Source organism: Chelonia mydas, chromosome 12 (assembly GCF_015237465.2).
Source record: "Chelonia mydas isolate rCheMyd1 chromosome 12, rCheMyd1.pri.v2, whole genome shotgun sequence".
NCBI classification, from domain to species: domain Eukaryota; kingdom Metazoa; phylum Chordata; order Testudines; family Cheloniidae; genus Chelonia; species Chelonia mydas.
The window spans coordinates 37642733-37656979 of NC_051252.2; the positions used below are offsets into that span (position 1 = coordinate 37642733).

The 14247-nt window shown below is 49.8% G+C and overlaps 1 protein-coding gene across 3 annotated transcripts in view; it reads left to right on the forward strand.

Moving 5' to 3' along the window:
- ZNF469 (zinc finger protein 469) overlaps positions 1–14247 on the forward strand; it is a 195200-nt gene that overhangs the window by 163405 nt on the left and 17548 nt on the right. For 2 of the 3 annotated variants that reach the window (XM_043526273.1, XM_043526272.1), the window contains exon 3: positions 2963–3032. The exons of the other annotated variant lie outside the window; for it this stretch is intronic. The gene's annotated coding sequence lies outside the window, so the exon portion shown is untranslated. The remainder of the gene's footprint in view (positions 1–2962; positions 3033–14247) is intronic. 3 annotated transcript variants of the gene reach the window in all.

Consider the following 14247-nt stretch of genomic DNA (forward strand, 5'->3'; position numbering starts at 1 on the left):
CCATCCAAATACTGGCCAGACCTGCTTAGCTTCTGAGGTCTGGTAAGATCACAGCATGAGAGAGTCTGGCTGCAAGATGACAGCCATATCTCCTCCACCATGCAAGGAGGATGGACTGGATGATCCGGAAGAGACCTCTTCCAACCCCAGTTTTTCTATGGGTCTCTGAATGATAGGAGCCCAGCTGCTGGAGGTGTTGTAATTCAGGGGTCTATGAAGTTGTGAACGCTAAACAGCCTTCAAGTGGTGGTTGTACTCTAATTTCTGGCCACAGTTAACAGTGGAACTCAGTACTGACCGTACAGATGGGCCAGTCCTCTGTTGTTGGAGTTCCCACTGTTTTCAGTATAAGAAGTTTAGAAATAAAGGCCTGAGGGGTTGTTCTGAGGATTAAAGTTCTTCATTGCCCTGTGGGAGACTTGAATTCTATGACCAGCCCTGTCATCCAGCCCCCACGCAGCGGTGGTGGCTAGAATGTCGCTGCAGAAGAGCCCCAGGAAGGAATAACACACCTGGGAGTGAAGGAGAAATACTTGAGATGTGGGGCTCAAAAAGGATATTGAGAATGCCGTGCCGTAGATGTGAAGAGTGTCTGCCCAGCTGGGGTCTGATCTCCCCATGAAGGGTGTGTGTGTGTGTGTGTGTGTGTGTGTGTGTGTGTGTGTGTGTGTGTGTGTGTGTGTGTGTGTGTGTGTGTGTGCTCCAGCTGCACATGTCCACCAAGAGCTGAACCACCCGCCCTGTGGCACACTAAACTCACCAGCTAATGGAGAGCTGACATGGCTCCGGGAAATTCTTGAGCTCCAGCTGCGGGAGGACATGGGCCTGATCTGAGCTGTATTGAAAACTACTGGTTTGAAAAACCTCTTTGAAATCAGCATTTTGCAGGAGTAGATCAGGAATATGGATCCCCCATGGTGGGAGTCCTACAGCTGGGGCGAGGCTAGAAACAAGACGTAGTTGGTGTTTTATTTGAAAAAATAGCAAAACACAAGAAGGGAAACCTTCTCCCTTGTGCTGATTAAAGTCAACATGCAGCTTTTGGAGTTGAAGTTCTCCCCATCACACTGCATTGTCTTTGTATCTCTCTTTCCATCCCCGTAGGCACCCCTATATCTGTCTGTCCCCATACACACTCCTCTGTCCACCTCTCTATCCCCATTCACACCACTCTTCTGTCTGTCTACCTTTTCATCCCCATGTACACCACCCCTCTGTCCGTCTATCTATCGCCACCTACCAAAATAACAGTAACAATCTCTCTCACTTCTTTCCTTCCCAGCCTGTAGGAGAAACTGCTTGATTGATTTTCACAGGTTTGGGTTTTATGCTCGTGTGACTGGGGGGGTGTTGGTTGTTTGCAGAAGTTACCGAGGGAAAGCTCAGCTGAAGAAGTGAGTTTAGTGGACTTCAGCTGGCACGCGGAGTGGGTGCATGGCTGGCGGGATGATGCTGAATGGAGTCTAGTCTGAGTCGCAAACTAAGCTTCTTTCTCCCCAATCCAGAAGTAGCAGGGAGTTCTGGGAAGGCAGCAAACTTAGCCCCCTGAGATGGGGCTTCTCCTGACCCTCTCTGGAGTGGTGCCAGTGGACTCAGGAGGGAGTCACACATCCTGCCCTCCTTGTCTCTGATGTGAAACTGACGTGGGGCCTTCAAGAGGGGAAAGGAAAACTGAGGCTGCAGACAGCTCTGATCTGGAGCTGGACTGTGGCTGGCTTTGGTTAACCCAGGTTGCTGAGAAGGCAGAATAACCCAGGGCAAGGTACTGGGCTGGGATGGCTCTGTTAGGGCTCTTTCTAACCCCAGGAAGGAGATAATTATGGAGAGCTTCTTAGCTTTTTAGGACTCTTGAAGTCAGGAACCATTCATCACACACTGTAAGATCTTGGATCCTGGAAAGGGAACCCCGGTGCCCATGGGTCAGCCTGCGCTACATCCATGTGTTGCTGTGTGACAGAAATGAGCAAACGGTCCTGTAAGAAGTTCTCCTTCGGGCTCCTTAGCACCCCTGCAGCAGATTGGCTGCTGCCGTGGGAAAGATATGGTTTGGGCTTCTCTCCTCCCATCTCACTTTTAAGCCTTTATTCCATCTTGAACCTCACCTTTTCCTACCGAGTCTCCCTCTAGCTAGTCTCTTTCCAACCTCTTAGCAGCGATGCCCTAGGTTTTAATCCCTCGGGCCCTTCGACGATCACATTAGTCTCATAAAGAAAGAGGAGCTGTATTTTGAGCTCAGTACCAGGAATGTAAACCTGGAGTAACTCAACAGACTTACTCCAAATTTACATCAACGCAGCTGAGATCAGAATCTGGCCTGTGGGATTTCTGCAACAATACCATCAACAGCATGGGAGCAGAGAATGGGAGACAGGACTCCTGGGTCCTATTCCTGCTTCTACCACTGCGATATGGAGCAAGCCCCTTTGCTTACCTGTGCCTCAGCTTCTCCACCTGTGGAACGGGGATTGTGCTCCCTGCCTATGGTGCCTCCGAGAGTGTTGCAGGGATTAATTAGTTAACACTTGCCCAGTTAACGAGTTGCTTAGTTAACTAGTTAAGGCTTTGAGAATATGCTATGTCAGTGCTGAGTATTATTGTTGTTTGGCAAAGGTCCAGCTAACGCCACAAAACTGAAAAGCTGCGTGAAAGGGCTTTAAGTTTTTACAGCCGGTGACTTGCTGGCAGCCCCTGGGAAAGTCCAGTGTCTCTGGCCCACTACCCGGAGCTTGCACATGAAACCGGCTCACTTGAGTCATTCAGAGGCGGTGGTGGAGGCTGTCTGTACATTAGTCCTGTGGGAGCCCCCGCTCTCCGCCCGTCCAGCAGCACGGCGTACCTCGCCGCGGACGGAGAGCACTCCCTGCACGTCAAAGCCCGGCTCAGACGCCTGGAGGCTGTGATCCACTGTGCCGGCCGCCAAGCCAAACACACATTCCTGACATATTTTTCACTTTCTTTTCAGCCAAGACATTCACATTTCATGGGAGGTTAGACTGAGCCCCGGCAGTAGCTAGCGACGGCAAGTTTCCAAGGTATGGCCAGCTGACAAGGCGGGATTTGGGGCTAGCTCTGCAATCCAGACATTCTGCTCTTTCTCCCCTGACAGGCTGCAGTGATGCCTCTCCTCCCTGCTCCCCCCTTGGGCTGGTTCCCTTTGCTTTCCAGGATGCCCCAGCAAACAGACCCCCCCCCCAACCCCAGCACACCGCCTGCCCTCCCCTGCTGTTGACCTTTGTTGCCACTTTAAGTGGAGTCGCCAGCTCCCTCGTGGGCTTAGGAGTTTCACGCTAAGCTGCAGCCTCGCAAGAAGAGACAGAAACTTCGCACAGTCCCGGCTTTGAGAAAAGGCCAGTTGACAAGAGGAAGTGATTTTTCACAGCCCCAGCCAAAGACTTGGCTTCAGAGACTTCTATTTAACCTGCTGGAGTATCATTTAAATCTGTAAGCCTCTGGTTAAAGCGCCTTCTGTATATTCACAGTAGACAAAATAGAAGTGTTTTCATCACCACCCTCTTTCTCACGGAGCTCGTTTAAAACTAATAAACAAGGCCGGGGGGGGGGGGGGGTGACTCCAGCGGCTGCTTTTCTGACTGTAGCCCAATTCTTCCTGCACTCTCGTTGATACCCCTCTCCTTTTTCCGGAGGGATGCTAGTGGGTCCTGCTTCCCTGCATGCAGAGGAAAGCGGTCTGAGGGCTGCTGACAAACCATACAGCTTAGCTCATATTTTCGGCATTTCTCTTGCCCTCATCAGTAAATGGGATTGGCCTGAAAAACCCCACGGGATCTTTTTTTCATCCGCTCTCTCTATATATTCCTCATCTGGAGCAATTATGTGTTTTGTGGCTGGAGTTACCGAAAATGATCAGGTCATCCCTGGTGGCTAATCAGTTCTACATGCTCAGATAAGGGTAATTGAACTCAGGATGATTGTGTGTATTATGGTAGCACCTAGAGGCCCTGACCGAGATCAGGGCCCCAGTGCATCGAGCACTGTCCAGACCCTAATTGAGATCAGGGCCCCATTGTGTTGGGCGTTGTATGTACATATAGTGAGAACAGCCCCTGCCTTGATGAACGTATGGGCTAAATAAGTGAAACAAAGAAAAGACAGGAGAAAGGAAATAGTATTATCCCTGTTTCACAGATGGAGAACCGAGTCACAAAGCGATTCAAATGAGGTCATTGCACAAGGTCAAGGGAGTCTGTGACTCAGCCAAAAATTGAACTAGGTCTCCTGAGTCCCAGCCCAGTGATTTAACCACAATACCATTCATCAGGCTTACGTTCACTTTGGCAGAAAGGGAGGAATTTTTTCCTCTACATGTACGTATAGTATGGCACAACTGGCCGGGGCAGCATGATGGGAACAGGGTGGGAAACTGTCCAAAATTGCAAGAGAAAAACCACAACATGTTTCTTTTTCGGGAAAAATGTGTCTCCTCCCCCGAGCCCCTCCACCTTTGCTTCAGAAGCTGTCTGAATATGTTTGCACAACCGTTTGTGACATCACAATCATTTCCACCACAACCAGCTGTGTGCAGCTGGAAGATCCTGGTTTTGGGCAGCGAATGAGCAGCAGGAGGGATTCTCGACTGGGACTGAATATAGCTGCATTTTAACACCTGATCACCTGTTGCCCAGAGGCTGCATTGGCAGAAGCAGGAATGGCCTAATCGGTCTTTGTCTGTCCCTAGGTACTAGGATCTTGTGATCTAGCAGTGGAGAGCCTGCTTTCATGCAGGTGGGAATAAAGAATGAGGGAGAGAGAGAGGGAAAATGTATGAAAAACCAGCAGAATGGTTTCTAAAACCAGAATGAGCCAAATTCTGAGGCAATGTGTAGGCTGGTTTGTTGGACTCTCAGGGCATGTCTGCACTGCAATAAAACACCCGCAGCTGTCCCAGCTCAGCTGACTCATGCTGAAGGCCTATAAAATTGAAGCGTAGACATTTGAGCTCGGGCTGGAGCCGAAGCCCAAATGAGACCCAACACGGGAGGAGGGTCCCAGAGGCCAGGGTGCAGCCCCCAAGCGTCTAGTTTGCTAGTTTTAGTCCCACAGCCTGGGCCAGCTGACCCAGGCCAGCCCTGGTGTTTGATTGCAGTGTAGGCATGCCCTTATACTAGCTTAGACCTGCTTCCAGCTGGGGTCGCAACATGTGCAGTAGTTTGAACTTACACGCTGAAGAGCTGCCTGGAGCTGTAAGTGAAAGTAGGGGATGGCCCTGCCTTGCCCCTCATCCCCTGCTGGAGTGGCTTTTCTTGCTGCATAGCTCTCTGTAGGCCCCTGGATTTGTGAGTGACATGAGTGACAGGTCCAGTTCATAAGTTGCACATTGATAAGGGGGTGAGAGTCCCAGCAAGTCTAAGGGGTCTGTGCTGGTATTACATGTGGGCTGGAAGAAGAGGTCAGGCTCCCTAAGACTCCACTCAGAAGTTGGCCGAATGCATCAGTGTGCCACTAGAAATTGGCAGAAGCTCCTTAAAGTCACCCCGTGTTACAGAGCTCCTCAAAAAGGGGCTTTCATCTCAGAAGTGAGACAAAGCTGCAAGCGTTTCCAGTAAAGAAAGGGATCCTACTTCCCTGCCTCTAACACCCAGACCAATGGCACAAGCCACCCAGGAAGTGGGGCCAGACCTGTCTCCATGCGTGTGTGGAGTATTGAATGGAACCCAATGGGGCGTGTGAGCTGCGGGGCCCCTGCAGGACTGACCCACAGAGGACATCAGTTGTTAAAGCCCCTAAGCAGAGAGTGGTGGCTCTTTAGTTCAAGTTGTAGCAGCTCACGAACTTAGCTCTGGAGGTCCCCAGTGGTGGTCATCTTGTGTTCGCCAAGGGGCTGATAGCACAGCCCTTGCAGTTTGGAGCACTCCTCCGAGCCATGCCATGGAAGGCACACAAGGAAATGCTCACCAGTGTGGGGCCTGCACACTTCCAAGGGGAGAGGGGAATGGTGCAGGGCGACCACGTGCTGAGACACTCCGGTGATAAGCACAGTGTAGATACACGGATGGCAGGACGGGCCAGCAGGGCTATAGCTGGGAGTAGTGGAATCAAGCTGAGCTCCAGAAGCATCAGGCTGGGCATCACGGCCAAATGCAGCGTCATTCGGTGTAGCTCCTGTCAGCCAAGCTGCACCCTGAAAGCCACTTCCTAGGGAGAGAGACAGTGTTAAAGCGAAACAAGGGTAGCAAAGGGAGAGGAGCATTTCTGAGGTGCAGGCAAAGGAGGAGAGATGCAAGGAAAGATGGATTTCCAGAGAAATACAGGGAGGTTGCCCCAGGCAGCAGGAGCTGCGCAGAAGAAAGGCTCCCACCAGCACCATCCAGACTGTTTTCAAATGTAACTCATTTTTTAAATGTAAACATCCCCCCCTTCCCACCTCACACAGCCACCTGCCCAGCTAGGAACTAAAAATCAGCCTTTGTCTACACTCCAGCGGCATAACTGTGCCATGTAGCACTGTAGTGTAGACGCGTCGTACATCAACGCAAGGGGGGTGTTCATCAATGTAGTAAATCCACCCCCTCGAGGTGGGTAGCTAGGATACTGGAAGAATTCTTCCATTGACCTAGCAGTGTTTACATTGGGGTTAGGTCAACCTAGGTCACACAAGGCATGACATTTATCACAGCCCTGAGCTATATAGCTAGGTTGCCCTAAGTTTTAGGTGTAGACCAGGCCTCAGAAACAATCACTTGTGGGAGTCACCTGAGAAGGAAGAAATGAAATTGACTGTAAACAAGAAGTGAAGCAGACCAGCCCGGTCCCAGCTGAGCGAAATGTAAAAGAGCAAACAAACTGTATGGGTGGTTATAAGCATTTTCTTAGAAAATCTTCCCATTTCCATTTAATTCTGTTTTCAGTAACACAGGAGGTGATTTTTATTTCAAGCTGGTTTTTGTCGTGTATCACCAGACACTGCAGCACTGAGTGTGAACAGTTGCTTCGAGAGCGTCCCTTTAAAACAAAACACCCAACTTTTTCAAATGTCCCATCAGGAAAATGTTGGAAGGGCCTATTCCTAAACCGTGTCCCTGCTGTGCTCATCTGTCTGTCGCCACTGTGCAAACAAATCCGCCAACTGCGTGTGCAAGGAGAGTTAGTTGCATAAACTGGCCATTTTCATCCAGAATGCCCCCCCCCAGCAAGTGCCCCCCCTTCCCCCTTGGGAGCAGGCTGCATGTGTTATGTGCTGGGACCTTCTTGGACATACAGGACTTCAGCTTCTGGAGGTTCCAATCTCTAGCATCTAGATTAGCTTTTAAAATAAAATCCAAAGTGATTGGAGGACTGGCTAGAGCACGCTAATGCTTGCTAAAATCATGGAAGTGTCTAGAGGTTCCAGTGAGATCCAGGACCCAGTGGGCTGGGCACTGTAGGGACACATAAGAAGAGACAGTCACTTCCCTTAAGAGCTTACAATCTGAATCAGTGGCTCTCAGCCTTTCCAGGCTATTGTACCCCTGAGGCTGGAGCCCCGCCTCCTGGGACTGAAGCATGTAACTTAGCTTCGCCGGGCCCCCTGTGGCACAGGGCCCCGGGCAATTGTCCTGCTTGCTACCCCTAATGCTGGCCCTGCACTTGTGACCCCCCTAAACCTGTCCCGGGACCCCCGTGGGAGTCGCAACCCCCAGGTTGACAAACACTGATCTAGATGAGTTGACATACCCCCTGGAAGACCTCTGTGTATTCCTAGACCTAACTAGACAAGACAGGCAAAGGATGTATTATTATTCTATTGTACGGATGGGAAACTGAGGCATAGAGGGACCTAAGTGACTTGCCCAAGGTCACACAGAAAGATTGAGCTAGAAATTAAATCCAGCTCTCTTGGGTCCCACTCCAGCCCCTTACCCACAAGCCTGTCCTCCGCCTGCGATGGGGCAGCATCTTGTCTCAGGTCCCTTGCAAACACACTGTTTCCATGGTAGCTTTGAGCACATCGTTTCTGTGGGTTTTTTCCTTTATTAATAGGACAGTTCCACACCCCACTGGCTTTGTTTATTTTTAAACTGCTGGACTTTTGAGCCATGCTTCCCGGGCAGGAAGTTTGGCAGTTATTTATACTGGCTCCCAGCAATAATGCAACAATTAATTCAGGCCCCTGCGATGCAAATGTTGCAGTTTTTAGGATACACAAGTGAGCCTTTCCTTCAAAAATGGCTCCTTTATGTGGCTGACTGAGCACGACTGTGATAATGTAACTAGTTCTGGCCTTGGTTATTTTCTCTTGGCAAGGAGCCTTTGCAAATTTAAACAGCAGTAAACAGGCTTTACGGCTGTGGCTTGAGTCAGCATAAGTGGAGCATTGTTGTGAATGCTGAAGGGCCGTGTGTTAACTTTGGCTAGTTCAGCAGGGGCAGGAGCGATAGGGCTCTGGCCGTATCAATCTGGGATTCATTTTGCTTAGCAGAGCATGAACCCACAGAGAAATTCTAGAATGGCAATGTCCATTGGCAGCGGCTGGATAGATAGGCAGGTAGATAAACAGATGGATCGTGAAGCCAAGCAGTCGATAGTGAGGAGCAACCCACCTCTGCAAGCCTCGGTGAAGCCTCCCCCAGCTACGTGGTCGACTAGTTCTCTCGTTCTTGGCGAAGCAAGTCACTGTCTCGTGCCTGATCACTTGGCTGCCCTTTGAAGCAGCCTTAACTGGGCTGCTGCTTTGCACAGCTACGGCACCTTCTGTCCTAGGAGCTCAAAGTGCCTCTGAAAAGAATTCCACATGTGACCATGAGTGCACCCCGGCCTCTCTGTCAGCAGGCACAGCTCTCAATGGGGGTCAAAAAGGATCTGGCCCTGCAACCCTGTCTCCTTGGCATCAGCCCCGAACAAGACTGCTGAGGCCCTCCACCATTCCCTGCGAAGACTGGGCATGATCTTAGGTTTCTTCCTCTTAGCAGGATTGTTCTCTAATGCGACGAGCTGGAGGAGATGTTGTGGGGTGTTCCCTCTCCCCATGAGTCTCTGCACACCTGCCGGCCACAGGGCTAGGCTGAGGGGGAATTGTGCTTGTGGAGTTTAGTGCTGCTGCAGATCCACATACATCCCCAGGAGGTCAATATCCTGGGAAGGCTGCTGGCCTCGACTGCTCCTACACCCTGGGTTCTGAGCCACGTGTGGGATCTTGGCGACCGGGCGCTTGAATTCTAGAGGACAAGCTCTGCTCCTCTTAGGGGCAGCCAGGGTGTATTCAGTGCAGGATTTGGTCACAGGAGGGCAGGAGTACTGAGGGACAGACCCGGTTTGTGCTAAAAGGTGATGGGCACTGGAGATCATAGAAGATTAGGGCTGGAAGAGACCTCAGGAGATCAGCTAGTCCAACCCCGTGCTCAAAGCAGGACCAACCCCAACTAAATCATCCCAGCCAGGGCTTTGTCAAGCCGGGCCTTAAAACCCGCTAAGGATGGAGATTCCACCCCCTCCCTAGGGAACCCATTCCAGCGCTTCACCACCCTCCTAGTGAACTAGTGTTTCCTAATATCCAACCGAGACCTCCCCCACTGCAACTTGAGACATTGCTCCTTGTTCTGTCATCTGCCACCACTGAGAACAGCCGAGCGCCATCCTCTCTGGAACCCCCCTTCAGGTAGTGGAAAGCAGCTATCAAATCCCCCCTCACTCTTCTCTTCTGCAGACTAAATAAGCCCAGTTCCCTCAGCCTCTCCTCGTAAGTCATGTGCCCCAGCCCCCCCCAATCATTTTCGTTGCCCTCCGCTGGACTCTCTCCAATGAGAGACGCTGGAGTGAAGTGAGGGCGTGCCTACCCTGCAAGCAGAGGGGTGACTGCAGCCTGTGTGGACATCCCCGAGCTAGCTTTGACTGGGGTAGCCCACTAAACATAGCAGTGAAGCCACAGTGGCACAGGCTAGCTGTCCCAGTACAAACCCACCCGAGCCCCTGCTGCTCGCCTGTTCCACCGCTTCGAATGCTGCAGCTTCACCGCTGTTTTGAGCGAGGGAGCTGATTGAGAGCTGACTCGGGTCTGCCTCCGCGTGCTGCAATCTGCCTCCCGAACGCAGCGCTGACCTTCCCGGAGTCACACCTCGGTAGCATGCTTATTGTTAATTTGCACTAAGATGGCACTTAAGAGTCCCAGTTATGGACCAGGACCCCATTGTGCTCGCAGCTGTACGTGCAAAACTTCTTCCTCTTCCTTGATGGAAGAGTCCCTGTCGAATTGAATAGGGATAAAGCCAACAGAGTTCAATAGAAATGACTCTAAAAACTCCATCAAAACTGAAATTCCCTCCAGGAGGTTGTTTTGACCCACAGAACAAATAGAATTCTATCCTAGGATTATTTATAATTCATAGATTTTAAGAGCAGAAGAGACCACTCTGATCATCTAGTCCAGGGATCGGCAACCTTTGGCACACAGCCCGTCTGGGAAATCTGCTGGCGGGCCGGGACAGTTTGTTTACCTGCAGCGTCCACAGGTTCGGCTGATCGTGGCTTCCACTGGCTACGGTTCACCGTTCCAGGCCAATGGGGGCTGCAGGAAGCATTGGCCAGCATATCCCTTGGCCCACGCTGCTTACTGGAGCCCTCATTGGCTGGGAACGGTGAACCGCAGCCAGTGGGAGCCGCGATCGGCCGAACCTGCGGACGCTGCAGATAAACAAACCGGCCCGGCCCGCCAGCGGATTTCCCTGACGGGCCGCGTGCCAAAGGTTGCCGTTCCCTGATCTAGTCTGACCTCATGCATAACATAGGCCGTAGAACTTCACCCAGTGATTCTTGTATCTAGCCCATCATTTTTGGTTGAGTTTGGAGTATATCCTATAGAAGGACTTCCAATCTCCGTTTGAAATCTTCAAGTGATGGAGTGGGTATAGCTGTTCCAAGGGTTAATTACCCTCACTGTTAAAATGTGCACCCTTATCTCCAGGTTGTTTCAATTAAACTAATTATGATGGTCTAAAGATGCTGCAGAAGTTCTCATTTTCTATTCAAATCTCTTCCATACAGGATTGTCTATTTAGTGCCCTATAGGGGAAAGCTACATGATTCAGTGGCATATAGGAATCCTGTCAAGTCAAATCAAAAGATTTTAAACATCTAATCTCCTCACCAATGTTATAATTAACATCTTAGGTTATTAAACTTGAAAGAACATTAATCGGCTACTTTACTTTTCAGTAATTTTTGGTTTCTTTTTGTTCCCTTGGCCAATGACTGTAAACTGATCAATTTCACTACCACCCTCCTCCCATCCCCATCCAGTTTCTAGTCAGTTTCCCTTTAGGGATTCCATGCACTGTCCCAATGTTGCAATGTTTGCAAAGACTGCAAAGGAATGTTTATTTTTAAAAACATTGCTTTCCATGGGATTTTAAAAGAAAGAATTGGAAATAACTGTGTTGAAATGACTGCGCACGCTTGTTTTTACAACACTTAAATTTGGGGCCCAATTGAGCTGACAGTTTCGTTTTAAAAAATTTGTGTTTGATTCCTGTTTCATGTTTAGTGGCTTGAAATTCTGTATGGTGTGTCATCTGGTGAATTCTTTACTCATTTCTGCGGATCTCCCTTACTCAACTAAAGGGTAGGAGGTGGCCCTAAAACCTTAAAAACTCTACTGGGAAATTGGCCCTTTGTGATGGCGAGAAAAGCTGACATAGGAGAGAGATTGCTGCCAAAGTCAAATCCTGGTTTCAGATACCGGGGCAAGGAGCAAGCTATGACATATAAGCACATAGCCTTGCCAGACACCTGTCTTATATGCATTCATTCTGTCCCCAAGTCTGAAGGATGGGCATCAGGATAAAAGGGCCTATAAGAGTCAAAAAAAACCCTGGAAACTCAGAGTAACTCAGAATGAAATGTTTACGGAGTTACACTCAAATCAGAAGACATTCCTGGAACCGTGGCAAGGCTGCCATGGAGACAGAAGCCCTCTTCTGGCTGGTTGATGTAATTGCATGTAGACATGAAAGATGCTGATGTGAACCTCTACATGTTGCCAGTTGGCTAGTTGGTGGGTTGATTGGCTGGTCATTCTGGGAAAAAGCTTTACTCATACGTCACGCCCCTTCCACTGCAAACAAACACTTGAAATGTAGTTGGATTCATTCTGGGGTCCCTTTCCAAAAGACCATTTGGGAGGCTGGGTGAATCAAATCTGGGCGGGCAAGGGAGGTGGGATAGAATCATAGAATATCAGGGTTGGAAGGGACCTCAGGAGGTCATCTAGTCCAACCCCCTGCTCAAAGCAGGACCGATCCTCAACTAAATCATCCCAGTCAGGGCTTTGTCAAGCCTGACCTTAAAAACTTCTAAGGAAGGAGATTCCACCACCTCCCTAGGTAACGCATTCCAGTGTTTCACCACCCTCCTAGTGAAAAAGTTTTTCCCAATATCCAACCTAAATCTCCCCCACTGCAACTTGATTGCAGGCTAAAGGAGACAAATGGAACCCCTTCAAAAAATATAAATAAAAGAATATAAAAGGGGTAAAACTGCAACCCTCAGTTCAAAGCCTTTGGGAATCCAAAGTAGCCTAATTCGCTGTTCTCCCTGGCAAATATAACGGGCCTTGCCACTCAGAAGCAATCAGTGATCTTTAGTGTTATATATTATTTAGACAGTATAGGCTCTTTCCAGCCACATCTAAAGATGCAGTCCCTGCTGCACAGAGCATACAGTCTGCAGGAGAAAGGAGTGAAGACTGATATGGGCCCCAGGTCCATATCACAAACGCTCACTGCCTTGTGCTCCGTTCACCACGTGACCAAGGCCAGTCTATGCTACAAACTTCAGCCCACATAGCTTGTCAGCCAGGGGTGTGATGAGGTATCGTCCTGAGCGACATAGCTGTGCCGGCAGAATCCCCTTGTGCAGATGCAGTGGGTTCATGGTGTGTGGTTTTACAATCCAGGTCCCACCAGTGTAGCTGTGTCCTCACAAGAGGTGCTTTGCCAGTACAACGAGAGCCCTGTGTTTTTTGCAAATCTGAAATAACTCTAAATAAAACTCAAAAGAATGCATAAAATAACATAAAATGAGACACTCACCCCACAGTGGCATCTGACACTGCTCCTGTCTCCCCATTCTGGCTTTGTGACCTGGTGCACAGAGCCACAGCGCTGTTCAGTCAGATTTGATCTGGCTGCCCCTCCGTTGTCCTGTCAGAGGAGTGGCCACGCCAAACTGGAGCAGTGTCCCTGTGCACCAGGTCTCAACACCCAGAATGGGGAGCTGGGCCCAGACCCCTGGGACAGGAACTACTGCCGTGGGGTGAGTGCAGGGTGGGCTCACTCTGCACCCCCCAGGGGCAGGATAAAATGAAGTAACACAAATTCCTTCCTCCTGCAGTGGAAAAATATAAAAAATAAAGAGAATGTCATGGGACTGTAAGTGTAGTATGCTGGTATTCCCATCCCCGTAAAGCACTCCTAGTATAGACATAGCCTGAGGCTCTTCATGCCCCCGAGTGACATGGAGAAGTCTGTAGTGTAGACCTGGCCTTAAGAGAGTCTTGGTGCTGGTTTTTCAGTTCAGTGGGTGTTTTGCTTTGTTCTGGGTTTTTTGCCTTCCTCTGGCATCAGGAATTGGCGACTGCTAGGGACAGGATACTGGCCTGGCTGGTCCAGAGCTCTGATCTGGCTTGGCAAATCCTCTATTCCAAAATGGATCCGGCTCTAATCAGGTGCTTGTCCCTTCAGAGCAATCTCATACCTGGTCCTTGTTCTGAGAGCAAAGGGCTGCCCTGCTTCAGCCATCTTCATCAGCCCGAAGTCGTCATATCTTTGCTCAGCATGTATCATAACTTCATGGCCTTTGTCCCCTGAGCATGGGGAGATGCCCTCTGTGCCATCTGCGGTGGCCCCAGACACATGTTTCCTGGTTGTGGGATTGTTTTTTTATCTGCCACCTTATCCAAAATCTCTGACCACATCTTTTGGTGATACTCATGCTGGCTGTGCTGTGACAGACAGTAATGTCGCGTTGTGGTTTCCTAGGCCTGAGGGACATAACTTTATTTAGTTACCTAGTTCTCATAAATACATCTCCTGTATTTGTCTGTCCAGGTGTCTCCCAAATTTTCAAACCCACATGCACCCTCTTTTGAAGATTTGGGCCAAGATTCCCAGGATCCTGCCTCTGGGATAAATAGGTGTGTTTTACAATTGAGTTCACTTAACCTGGGCTTGTCTTCTCTATAGCTCTTTATCTCAAGTGAATTCCAGTTCACTTGAGGCAGTAAACACCTTTGTAAAGGTGTGTGTGGACACTCCCCAA